General features: G+C 59.8%; 1 protein-coding gene across 3 annotated transcripts in view; it reads left to right on the top strand.

The window, feature by feature from the left end:
• Positions 1-6758: 6758 nt before the first annotated feature.
• TSPAN14 (tetraspanin 14) overlaps positions 6759-10679 on the top strand; it is a 55765-nt gene continuing 51844 nt past the window's right edge. Inside the window, exons 1-2 of one of the 3 annotated variants that reach the window (XM_055324955.1) lie at positions 8713-8964; positions 9480-9555. The gene's annotated coding sequence lies outside the window, so the exon portion shown is untranslated. Of the gene's footprint in view, positions 6825-8712; positions 8965-9479; positions 9556-10679 lie in introns of those variants that run through there. The other 2 variants (XM_055324957.1, XM_055324956.1) reach the window with 2 other exon arrangements.

The raw sequence follows: 10679 nt of genomic DNA, 5'->3' as shown, positions 1-10679 counted from the left end.
CACCACGGAGGCAGTGGGTAGATGCCAGGCAGGAGCCCCGGGGAGGCCGGTGACCAGCTGGCCAGTGGCGGCTGGAACAGCAGCAACAAAGCGAGACACACCAGTGTCAGGGTAGGAGGGGACGCTGTGGGAGCCGGGGACGTGGCTGCACCTCCAGGCCTATTCTGAAGAACCTGGCTAAGGGACCAGCCTGAGTGGCTTCTACTTCCCTGCAGGTCTTCACACCGTCAAAGGGAAGGGACAGAAGAGGTTCAGAGCTGAGGTGATGGCACGTGAGGAGGCCAGGCACACAGGAAACAGAAGCAGATCCAGAGACTTGTGTGCAGGAAGTGAGGGGAAGTGCGTGTCTGGGGGGGTGGGGGTGGGGGATGAACTAGGAGGCCGTTCCAAGGAAGGCCTTAACTGCTCCAGGGGGAGGCAGGGGCTGGGGCCACTCAGTTGTCCAGAAATGACGGAAGGGGGCTTTGGTGAGCACTGGGACCCCAGCCCTGGGTGAAGCAGCTTCCTTCTGCCTGGGGGGCAGTTCCCTCCTGAGAGACCCGATTCCCACACCTGGTCCCGAAGGGCCGTGCGTGCAGCCGCCACTACACCCAGGCGCCAGGCCGGGTCAATGTGGGAGGGTGGCCTGTGGTCAGAGAGGTTTTTGCAGTGACCGCACCTGGTCAGTCTCTGTAGAACATTCAGTGAAAACAACTTCTACGAGTTTAGAGGAGGCGGCTGACGGCATCCGATTTCCATTCTAGACTGGGATGGTGGCCCAGGAGAGGGAGCAGGACTGGCAGTAAACGTGGAGTGAGGCCAGTGCACAGAAGAGGCCTAAAGACACAGGAGGGGCTGAGACCTCAGAGGCCTGTGGAGGCGAGAGGGCAGGGGGAAGGCTTAGCGCAGAGCCTGGGAAGGGAAGCAACACCTAAGGGGAGGGGAGATCAGGAGGCTCCAAGGAGTTGGTGTGCAATACGTGGGCCTTCCTGGGTGGCTAAATAGGAGTGCCAAGAGAACAGAAGCCCCCGGAAGGCGAGCTCCGCAGCGTCAGACAAGGACTGAGAAGCCCTCCTCCCTTCCCCCAACACACGCACCAGGCCGGGGCCTGATCAACCCAGGTCAGCCAACTGCCCCTAGATGGCAGTGTGCGCACATGACAGGAACTGCCCAGCAGAGGGGGGCAGCGGGGCTCTCCCAGGGGACCAGCAAGCAAAAAGCTGTGAGGGCCCAGAGGCGCCCACTATGCCTGCAGCATCCACCAATGCTCTGCTCTGCTTCAGGCGTGTGTGGGTGCTTCTCTGTCCCCTTTCTGGGAAGAGAGTCCCAGGATTCCTTCTGACAGGGCCTGAGCAGAGAGGTCCCTGGGACGCAGCAGCCCCCCAAATCCCTGTGTTAATGATTCCCCAGGGGCACAGTGTTTGGGGGGGGGAGATTGGACATAAAGCTGATGGTTCTGGTTCTACCACTTATGGGCTGTGTGACGCCCTGAGACCACTTACCACATTTGTTTCATAAATGCATAGCTTTGTGAAGGTCAGTTCACATGAGATTATTCCCGAAGGAGCACTTTTTGCACTTCCAGGTGACTTTCACTTCTGTGTCTGTCCCTTACATCCCAGCTGTGAGGGACAGAGCTGGGGGGCAGGGCAGGCAGCCTCACGGGGCCTTGTCTTAGCCTCTCTGACATGCTCCCTCCCTCTCATGTCTCATCTGGCCACATCTTGGCAAAGCCATCTTCTCTCATTTGAAGTGATTCCGGTATGGGTGACTCACGGAGGGGCAGGGCTGGAAGGGCACTGGGAGGTCATCTCCGGCACAGGCTTCCATTCAGGCCCCGGTCGGCTCCGTAGGTCTGCCCGGGCTCTCCTTACTGAGGAAGCGGCCCTCCTCACAGCGGCTGGTGGTCCCGGGAGGGCTGCTCTAGCTCTTTCCCACGTGCACTCAACATGGGCAGAAGGGCAAAAAGCAGAGAGCAGCGGCACATGTGTGAGGGAAGTGAAACTTTCCTGAACTGGATCCCCCCCTACACCTGCTGGGGTCTCCTGGGCCAGGTCGGGCCGCGTGGCACGTCTTAGATCCAAGAGAGGCTGCAGAGTGTAATTTTGAAAAAGCAGGTTCCCACGCGGGGTTGAAAGGAGAGGATGGACGTAGGGAAAAGGGAGCACCTGAACGCTAGTTAAGACCCTGGGGGCAGAGGGACTGAGCCTGGGACTGGGAGATGTGACGGGATAAAGACCAAGGGAGAATTCTGAGGCACAGGGACTCGGGGAAGCAGGATGACAGCGAGGACAGGGCCCTGGAGGCCGAAAGAGCGGCCTGTGGGGCGGTAGCAGGGCAGGGAGCCCGGTGTGCATACAAGTCAAGCGCATGGAAGGTTTCAGGAAGGAAGGGGTGATGCCCAGCTTCCTCCTGCAGCGGAGAGCTCTGACTGGCCTCGCCCCGATCACCCAGGGACTTCTCGAACACCGAGCCCCACTTCTCCTCAAGCGCCTTCCGCCCACCCGGCCGTACACCGAGGGCAGCACCAAATGGGAACTGGACGGAGCCGGGGTGGGGGAAGGAGGAAGTCAGAGGACAATAAAGACCAAGTTCTGCCATTTAAAATTTTACTTACAAAAATAAATAAATAAAATAAAATAAAATAAAATAAAATAAAATTTTACTTACTGCAGGTCCAGGAAAAGGAGAAGAGCCTGGAGCCTGTCAGCTTCTTTTTCTTCCTTCCTGTACTGGTTTTTGTTCCCATAATCCACAGCTCAGGCTTCTAGTCTGCACTGTAATTCAGCCATATTCTCGGTAATTACAGACTTGGAAACCAAGTCACTGGTGATAATACAGTCGGCCCCTTTATGGATTGGGGCTGTCCATCTCTGGATTCTTTTTATTTTTTTAAAACAGGAAAATAAAATGGGCCTGCTCTGTTTTGAGTATCCCCGATGCTCTGAAGGTACCCAAAGCGGTGACCCATAAAAACGGGTCAGGTAAGGCTTAGTGGGTCTCATTTGGCAGGGGAAATGGCATAAAGGAACTTTCAAGTGAGGCCGGGTGGTGGGGTGTGTGGAGGCCATGGTGGCTCTGTGGGCATTTCCTCCACCCTCTTCACAGCTACTCCGCATGCTGCTGAGGCTGGCGGGACCTCCACCATCTAGTTCCTGGTGCTTACTGGTGGCTTTACCCTCTCTCTCTCTCTCTTCCTTGCTCTAAGCTCACAAAGTCCTTCACATCCAGAATTCAGCAGCTGTCATCAGGTGTGACAAGGCCAACCTCACTGCCAACATCTCTGCCTCCACTACCCCCCTCGAGAATGGTGAAGGTGTCTGCCCCTCTATCAGAGGTGTCCTCTCATTAGGGCCCACGCCCCATCTCCCTTTCTTCAGAATCCTCACACCTGCCTTTCTCTTGGATCATTCCTATCAGTCCCTAAACTTGCTCTAGCAACTTCCATATTTCAATGAACCCCCTCTGTATTCTAAAAGTTAAAACTAGATATGGTTACAAGTATCAGAAAACAAAAGATTAAACAAGACAGAAATCTCTTTCTTTCACAAAGTCAAGAGGCAGGGCTTCCAGAGCAGGTATGGTGGCTCCCTACAAATTAGGACCCCAATGTCTTCTAACCTGTAGCACTGATGACATCCTTAACACATGCCTTCCACTTCGAAGTCTAATATGGTTGCTTGAGCTCCAGCTACACATACACCTGACGCTGCCCTGCCTTGCTGCTGGTTGGCCTGGCCGGAACTAAGTCATAGAACCATAACTAGCTGCAAGGGAGTCTGGCAACTTGCTTTTATTCTGGGGGAGCCACATGGCCAGGGGGAGAATGGCTATCAGGGTCACCTAGCAATCTCTGCCAAAGTCTCCTGTGATTCCACGTCCATTTCGAGACCCCTCCCAGGTTCTCTTGTTCCCTGCTACACAAGCTGTCCAAACACGATAGCTCCACCATGGTCTGGCATCTGTCCCAGGGCTCCAGGCACGCTGTCCTTATCACATTTGCCAATGTCTTTCATGCTGCCAGAGTCAATGGATCCCTTCCTGTCTCAGCTTGTCTGAGCTCTAAGTAGCATCTAACTCAGCCAACCCCTCTGTTCTAGAAATTCTTTCCTTTCTCCCTCTCTGGGACATAGTAGTCTCCTGGTTCTCCCCTTGCCTGCTCAGCCTTTCTATCTTCTTCCCTGCTCTGGCTCCTCTGGGTTCCTCGTGAGCCCTCCCTTCCTCTGCAACTACCGGCTCACCTGAGGTGACTTCCTCAGATACCACAGCTTCTACGTCTTTAAGATGATGCCTCCCAAAGGCCCACCTCCAGCTCAGGCTTCTCTTCTGAGCTCCTCATCTCAACAACTGAACTGAGTCTCTGGTGGGAATCTCAAAGTCAACATGGCTAAAGCAGAATTCTCGATGCTTCTCCCCGAGCTATAGAGTGCCTTTCATCTAGGTAACCTCATCCAACAAATGAGGCCCTGTCTACCTGCTTACTCCAGCCAGAAATTGCAGTTATCTTTGGTTTCTCCCTCTCCTCCCGACATCCGTCATCCCTATGTGTCCTGTTGAGTTCATGTCCAAAATAGTTTCTCTCAACTACTCATCTTAGTGTGGCCACAATTTGGTCCAAACCACCATTATCTCTGGCCTGGGCTGCCACAACAGCCTAATTGTCCTCTTGCTTTTATTTCTGCCTGCCACCCCTTCACCCCTGCAACGTCTTCCTCACACAGCAGTAAATCAGAACATGTTAGTCTTCTTCATAAAACCCTTCAATGGTTTAATATAAAGCCTCCATGCGAGACAGTCTCGCATGCCCTGCCACCTCCCCACTTCATCCTGATTCTCCTTCACAGGCCCGCTATTATTCAAGCCACAGTTTTCCGTCAGCTCCTTCCCGCATCCAGAGCTTACCTTTTTTTTTTCAGGGCCTTGGCACATGCTACTCTCAACCTGGAAGGTGTCGCCTGGCTTTTCCCCAGGCCGTCTCCTCATCCATTTGACTTCAGCATCTCCTTCTCAAAGACCCTCGCTGCCAGCTCCATTGAAAGTGGCTTTGTGGAGCAAGAGGCTTCGGCTGCACGGTTTACTGTTGCATCCTCAGCGTCAAAATAGGGCCTGGGACAGATAAGGCCCTCAGTCAAGCACTCACTATCTGCCTAAGGGTGACTGAATGGACAGGTTCCCCGTGCAGGTCCCTGAGCTGCCTGGGATGTCACAAGCAGGCTGCCTTCTCCTTAATAAGAACAGTCTTCCTTGCAAGATGTCCTCCTTGTGGAGAAACCAACCTGTTGGCTGCTGGCACCAGAACGTGGCCCAGTTTTGATAGCTGCCACCTTCCTGTTGCCCACCTCACCCTCTTCCACTTGAATGAGTTGAAGAATCAGAAGTGTGCCCGCGCCTCCTCACACAGAGGCCCGTAGGAGACCGCTGAGGTCAGCCTTTCTAATCTCAGTACCAGGCAGCGGGGTGACCACCCCTGTGCAAGCCATACCTCGGGTCTCCCTCCTTCCTCCCCAGAGTGCTCTCAGCCATCTCCCCAGGTCAGATCTTAGGGACAAATCTCAGCAGGCGGTCCAAAGAAAGCTGGGTATTTTTAGCACCGAGACTAGAAGGAGCAGGTCTTTGCTGCCCAGTGTGCAAAGAAATGCAAAATGTTAACTTACTGCCCTTCTCTTGAAGCACCCTCCCGCCCGGTCTCCCAGGCCAGGCAGGAGCGCCTATTTTCTCCCTGTCTTTTCTTTTCTTTTCTTTTCTTTTCTTTTCTTTTCTTTTTTTTCTTTTCTTTTCTCTCTCTCTCTCTTTTTTATTTTAAAGTAAGCTCTTTGCACAACAGGGGCTTGAACTCAGGACCCCCCAGATCAAGAGTCGCACGCTCCGCCGTGGGAGCCAGCCGGGCTCGCCCCGCCTAGTTGCAATGTGGTCATTTTTCTAATCCTGCGCTCCCTCCCCCCTACCGGTCACCCCCGGACCCCCGGGGATGTGGGCTCCCCTCGGCCTCCAAACTCGGGCTTCTCCCGGGCTGGGGGCCCGCCGAGTCGTCGGCAGGGCGGTCGGCGCCTCCGCGCGGGGCACCCCCGGCCGAGCGCCGCCCGCGGCCCCCAAGCCGGACAAAGGGGCGGGCCCGACACGCGGACCCCAGCAGCGGCCGCAGCGCGGGCGGAAAGGCCGGGCGGGCTGGGGCGGGGCCGGGCGGGGGCGGGGGCGGGGCCTGGCGGGGGCGGGGCCTGGCGGGGGGCCTGGTAGGGGGGCCGGCAGGGGCGGGGTCTCCGCGCGGGGCACCCCCGGCCGAGCGCCGCCCGCGGCCCCCAAGCCGGACAAAGGGGCGGGCCCGACACGCGGACCCCAGCAGCGGCCGCAGCGCCGGCGGAAAGGCCGGGCGGGCTGGGGCGGGGCCTGGCGGGGGCGGGGCCTGGCGGGGGCGGGGCCTGGCGGGGGGCCTGGTAGGGGGGCCGGCAGGGGCGGGGCCTCCGCGCGGGGCACCCCCGGTCGAGCGCCGCCCGCGGCCCCCAAGCCGGACAAAGGGGCGGGCCCGACACGCGGACCCCAGCCGCGGCCGCCGCGCGGGCGGAAAGGCCGGGCGGGCTGGGGGCGGGGCCTGGCGGGGGCGGGGCCGCGGCGCGGCGCAGGGCAGGGCGCTCTCTCGTCGGCCGCCCGCCGCCCCCGGCCCCGCCCGCCGCCCCCGGCCCCGCCCGCCGCGCCCCGCCCCCAGCGCCCGGACGGCTGGAGTCGCGCCCTCCCGCCCGCGCCTCCGAACTTGCTCTAACTTCCTCGGCCGACCGGGCCGAGCCGCTCCCGCCGCCGCTGCCGCCCCGCCCCGCCGCCGCCGCCGCCGCCGCCGCCGCCGCCGCGCCCGGGTGAGTGGGGCGCGGAGCTCCCGCTGGAGCGTCGGGCCCCGCGGCCTCATTGTCTCGGGCCGCCCCGCGCGCCCTGCGGGGACTGCCCGGCCCCCGGCCCCCGGCCCCGGCCCCGCCGCCCCGCGTCCGCGCCCCTGCCCGGAGGCGGCCCCGCGGGCGGCGCTGGCTTTGTCTGTGCGGCGGCCCGCGGGGGGCGGGGGCGGGGGCGGGGGCCGGGGCCGGGCCGGGCCGGGCGCCGCGCGGGGTGGGCGCCGCCGGGGAGCGGCCTGGCGCCGGGGCTCCTGCCGCCCGCGGTGGGTGTGCCCCGAGGAGCGCCCCGCGTGCCCGCGTGCCCGCGCGGGGTGGGGGCGGCCGGGGGCGGCGCGGCGGGGACCGAGGCTTCGCGCTGTCGTTGGAGGCTGTGCTCGGGGGCAAAGCCCGACTCCGGACGCCCTGGAGCTCCGGGGCACTTGTGTCTGCGGTTACGGAGTTGCCTGGTCTCGTCGCCGCTCCTGCCGCTGGGGAGGGTGGTGGTGCGGGCGGGAGGTGTGTGCGTGGAGGGTGGTGGTGCGGTGAGGAGGTGTGTGCGTGGAGGATGGTGGTGCAGGTGGGTGAGGAGCGTGTGCGTGGAGGATGGTGGTGCAGGTGGTGAGGAGCGTGTGCGTGGAGGATGGTGGTGCGGGTGAGGAGCGTGTGCGTGGAGGATGGTGGTGCGGGTGAGGAGCGTGTGCGTGGAGGGTGGTGGTGCAGGCGGGAGGTGTTTGCGTGGAGGTGGTGGTGCGGCGGGAGGTGTTTGCGTGGAGGGTGGTGGTGCGGGTGAGAAGTGTGTACGTGGAGGGTGGTGGTGCGGGCGGGAGGTGTGTGCGTGGAGGGTGGTGGTGCGGGTGAGGAGCGTGTGCGTGGAGGGTGGTGGTGCGGGCGGGAGGTGTTTGTGTGGAGGGTGGTGGTGCGGGTGAGAAGTGTGTACGTGGAGGGTGGTGGTGTGGGCGGGAGGTGTGTGCGTGGAGGGTAGTGGTGCAGGTGAGGAGCGTGTGCGTGGAGGGTGGTGGTGCGGGCAGGAGGTGTGTGCGTGGAGGGTGGTGGTGCAGGTGGTGAGGAGCGTGTGCGTGGAGGGTGGTGGTGCAGGCGGGAGGTGGGTGCGTGGAGGGTGGTGGTGCGGGCGGGAGGTGTGTGCGTGGAGGGTGGTGGTGCGGGGTGAGAAGTGTGTGCGTGGAGGGTGGTGTTGTGGGTGAGGAACGTGTGCGTGGAGGGTGGTGGTGCGGGTGGGTGAGAGTGTGTGCGTGGAGGGTGGTGGTGCGGGTGAGAAGTGTGTACGTGGAGGGTGGTGGTGCGGGCGGGAGGTGTGTGCGTGGAGGGTGGTGGTGCGGGTGAGGAGCGTGTGCGTGGAGGGTGGTGGTGCGGGCGGGTGAGGAGCGTGTGCGTGGAGGGTGGTGGTGCGGGTGAGAAGTGTGTGCGTGGAGGGTGGTGGTGCGGGCGGTGAGGAGCGTGTGCATGGAGGGTGGTGGGCTGGAGGGTGGTGGTGCGGCGGGTGAGGAGCGTGTGCGTGGAGGGTGGTGGTGCGGGCGGGTGAGGAGTGTGTGCGTGGAGGGTGGTGGTGCGGGCGGGTGAGAAGTGTGTGCGTGGAGGGTGGTGGTGCGGGCGGGTGAGAAGCGTGTGCGTGGAGGGTGGTGGTGCGGGTGGGTGAGAAGTGTGTGCATGGAGGGTGGTGGTGCAGGCGGGAGGTGGGTGCGTGGAGGGTGGTGGTGCGGGAGGTGTGGTGAGGTGGTGGTGGGTGAGAAGTGTGTGCGTGGAGGGTGGTGTTGTGGGTGAGGAACGTGTGCGTGGAGGGTGGTGGTGCAGGCAGGTGTGTGTGTTGACAGTGGCGGTGCGGGCAGGTGGGAGGTGTGTGCGTGGAGGGGTGGTGGTGCAGGTGGGAAGTGTGTGTGAGGACGATGGTGCAATGGGTAGGAAATTTGTGTGTGTGTGTGTGTGTGTGTGTGTGTGTGTGCATGTAGCAATGGTGGTGCAGGTTGGTAGGAAGTGTGTGTGTAGACTTCAGTCCTGGGACCTCTGGGATGTGTGTGGAGTTGGTCTCCACAGTGCCTGCTGGGGAGAGTCTGGGGGAAGACGTGGGCCCTGGTGGGGGCCTGGCCTCTGGCTGCCGGCTGTGACGAGCGTCTTGGTATGTGCAAGCTCAGTGGCTGTCCCGTCCAGCGTTGCTGGTGTCTGGGGGCATCGGTGTCTGCTCTCTAGAGGTCTCCCTTCTGGGATGGGGGTTGCTTGGGCCCATAGGAGTGGGTGTAGCTGCCTGCCAAGTCCTCAAAAGTAGCCTTCCTCATACCCTTTGACCTCAAATTAGGGGAAGTTAGTGTCTACTGAGTGTTTAGGCCACCCTTCCCCATTTGTGAAGGGAAACGTGGTGTCTAGGCCATCAGAGCACCCCCCGGCACCCTCTATGCTTCTGCATTCAACTAGCCATGTGGTTGGCAGAGGCACCCTTCCTTCCAGGGATCCTCCTGGGCCCTGGCACCCTCAGAATGCACACTCTTCCATCTTGGCCCCATATGTCCTTCTAGCACCTCTCTGCTATCTCCAAACTTTGTCCTGGTCTGAGGATCCTGTGTGTCTGGCAGGCCACCAGAGGGATTTTCCTCCTTCCCTCCTACTGCCTCATCCTTTGTTGCACTCCACTTTCAGCTGGAGCATTTCTTGATCTCTCTCCATTTCTCCATCTTCAAACTGCACTGCTTGGACCATCAAATGTGACCTTCAGGTAATTTAACAAAAGCATGATTGAGAGTCTATGGGATGCCAGAGGTGCCAGGTGCTGATTGCAGGCACTGTTCCAGGCCCACAACCCTCTGACTGACCTGTAGGAAAGGTCAGTGTGGTCTTAGAGCCCAGGCCGGACACAGGTAGGATGTGCTTGGGGGGGTTTTATTGATCTGCCCTTGATCTCAGTCTAAGCGGCATTATTCAGGCAAGCAGGAGGGCAAACCCACTGGGGCTTTTGGAGGTGGCTGCCCGGAGGAAGAAAAGGCATGAAGAAGGGCCTGTGGAGGGTTGGTTGCCCAGGCAAGTTCCCCTTCTTTACCAGCTGGACAGCTGTGCTAATCTCCCAGGACAGGTGAGGATGCCTCCCTTCCCATGCTTGAGTCCGGGAGGACAGAGCTCATACACATGTAGGAGGGGACGGGATGTCATAGTGATTGTGGAGGTCAGGGTGTTTTGGAAGCCCGGTCACCAACTGCTCAGGGATTTGATGCATTTTCAGTTTGGCCGAGCCTCCAGAGTGCCCTTGTGCCAGTGCTGGGCGACCTGCGCTGGATTTAAAACCTAGCAGAGGTTATGGACAAGCTTACAGCAGTTCTGTGGAGGGTTTGAGAGTAGTAACAGGGGCACCTGGGTGGCTCAGTCGGTTAAGCGTCTGCCGTTGGCTCAGGTCCTGATCCTGAGGTCCTGGCGTCAGGCCCGTGCTCAGTGGGGAGTCTGCTTCTCCCTCTCCTTCTGCCTCCTCCCCTCCCCTCATGTTCTCTCTCTCTCAAATAAATAAATAAAATCTAATATATATATATATATATATATATATATATATATAATAACAAAGAGTTTATTGAGACTTGCTCTTCATGGACGGGTACACCAAGTGCCATCCTAGAAGCTTCACTTGCATTAACTCACTTAACCTTTGAACCGACACAGTATGATAGATAACATTTATGTCCCATATGATGGAGGAGGACACTGTTCTAGAGAGGTCACAGAGTGACTTGCTCAAGGTCTCCATGGTAGCAGCTCTCGTCATTTCTAATCGAAAGGTGGTCAGTGTGCTGCCCAGGGCCGGTCCACAGCGGAACTGGTAGGTGCTGCAGCGCAGGATCCTTTTATCCCCTGCTT

This window comes from Nyctereutes procyonoides, unplaced genomic scaffold (assembly GCF_905146905.1).
Source record: "Nyctereutes procyonoides isolate TBG_1078 unplaced genomic scaffold, NYPRO_anot_genome, whole genome shotgun sequence".
Classification (NCBI taxonomy): Eukaryota; Metazoa; Chordata; class Mammalia; order Carnivora; family Canidae; genus Nyctereutes; species Nyctereutes procyonoides.
Note: the sequence above shows the minus strand (reverse complement) of the source record. Positions and strands in the feature narration are given on the sequence as shown.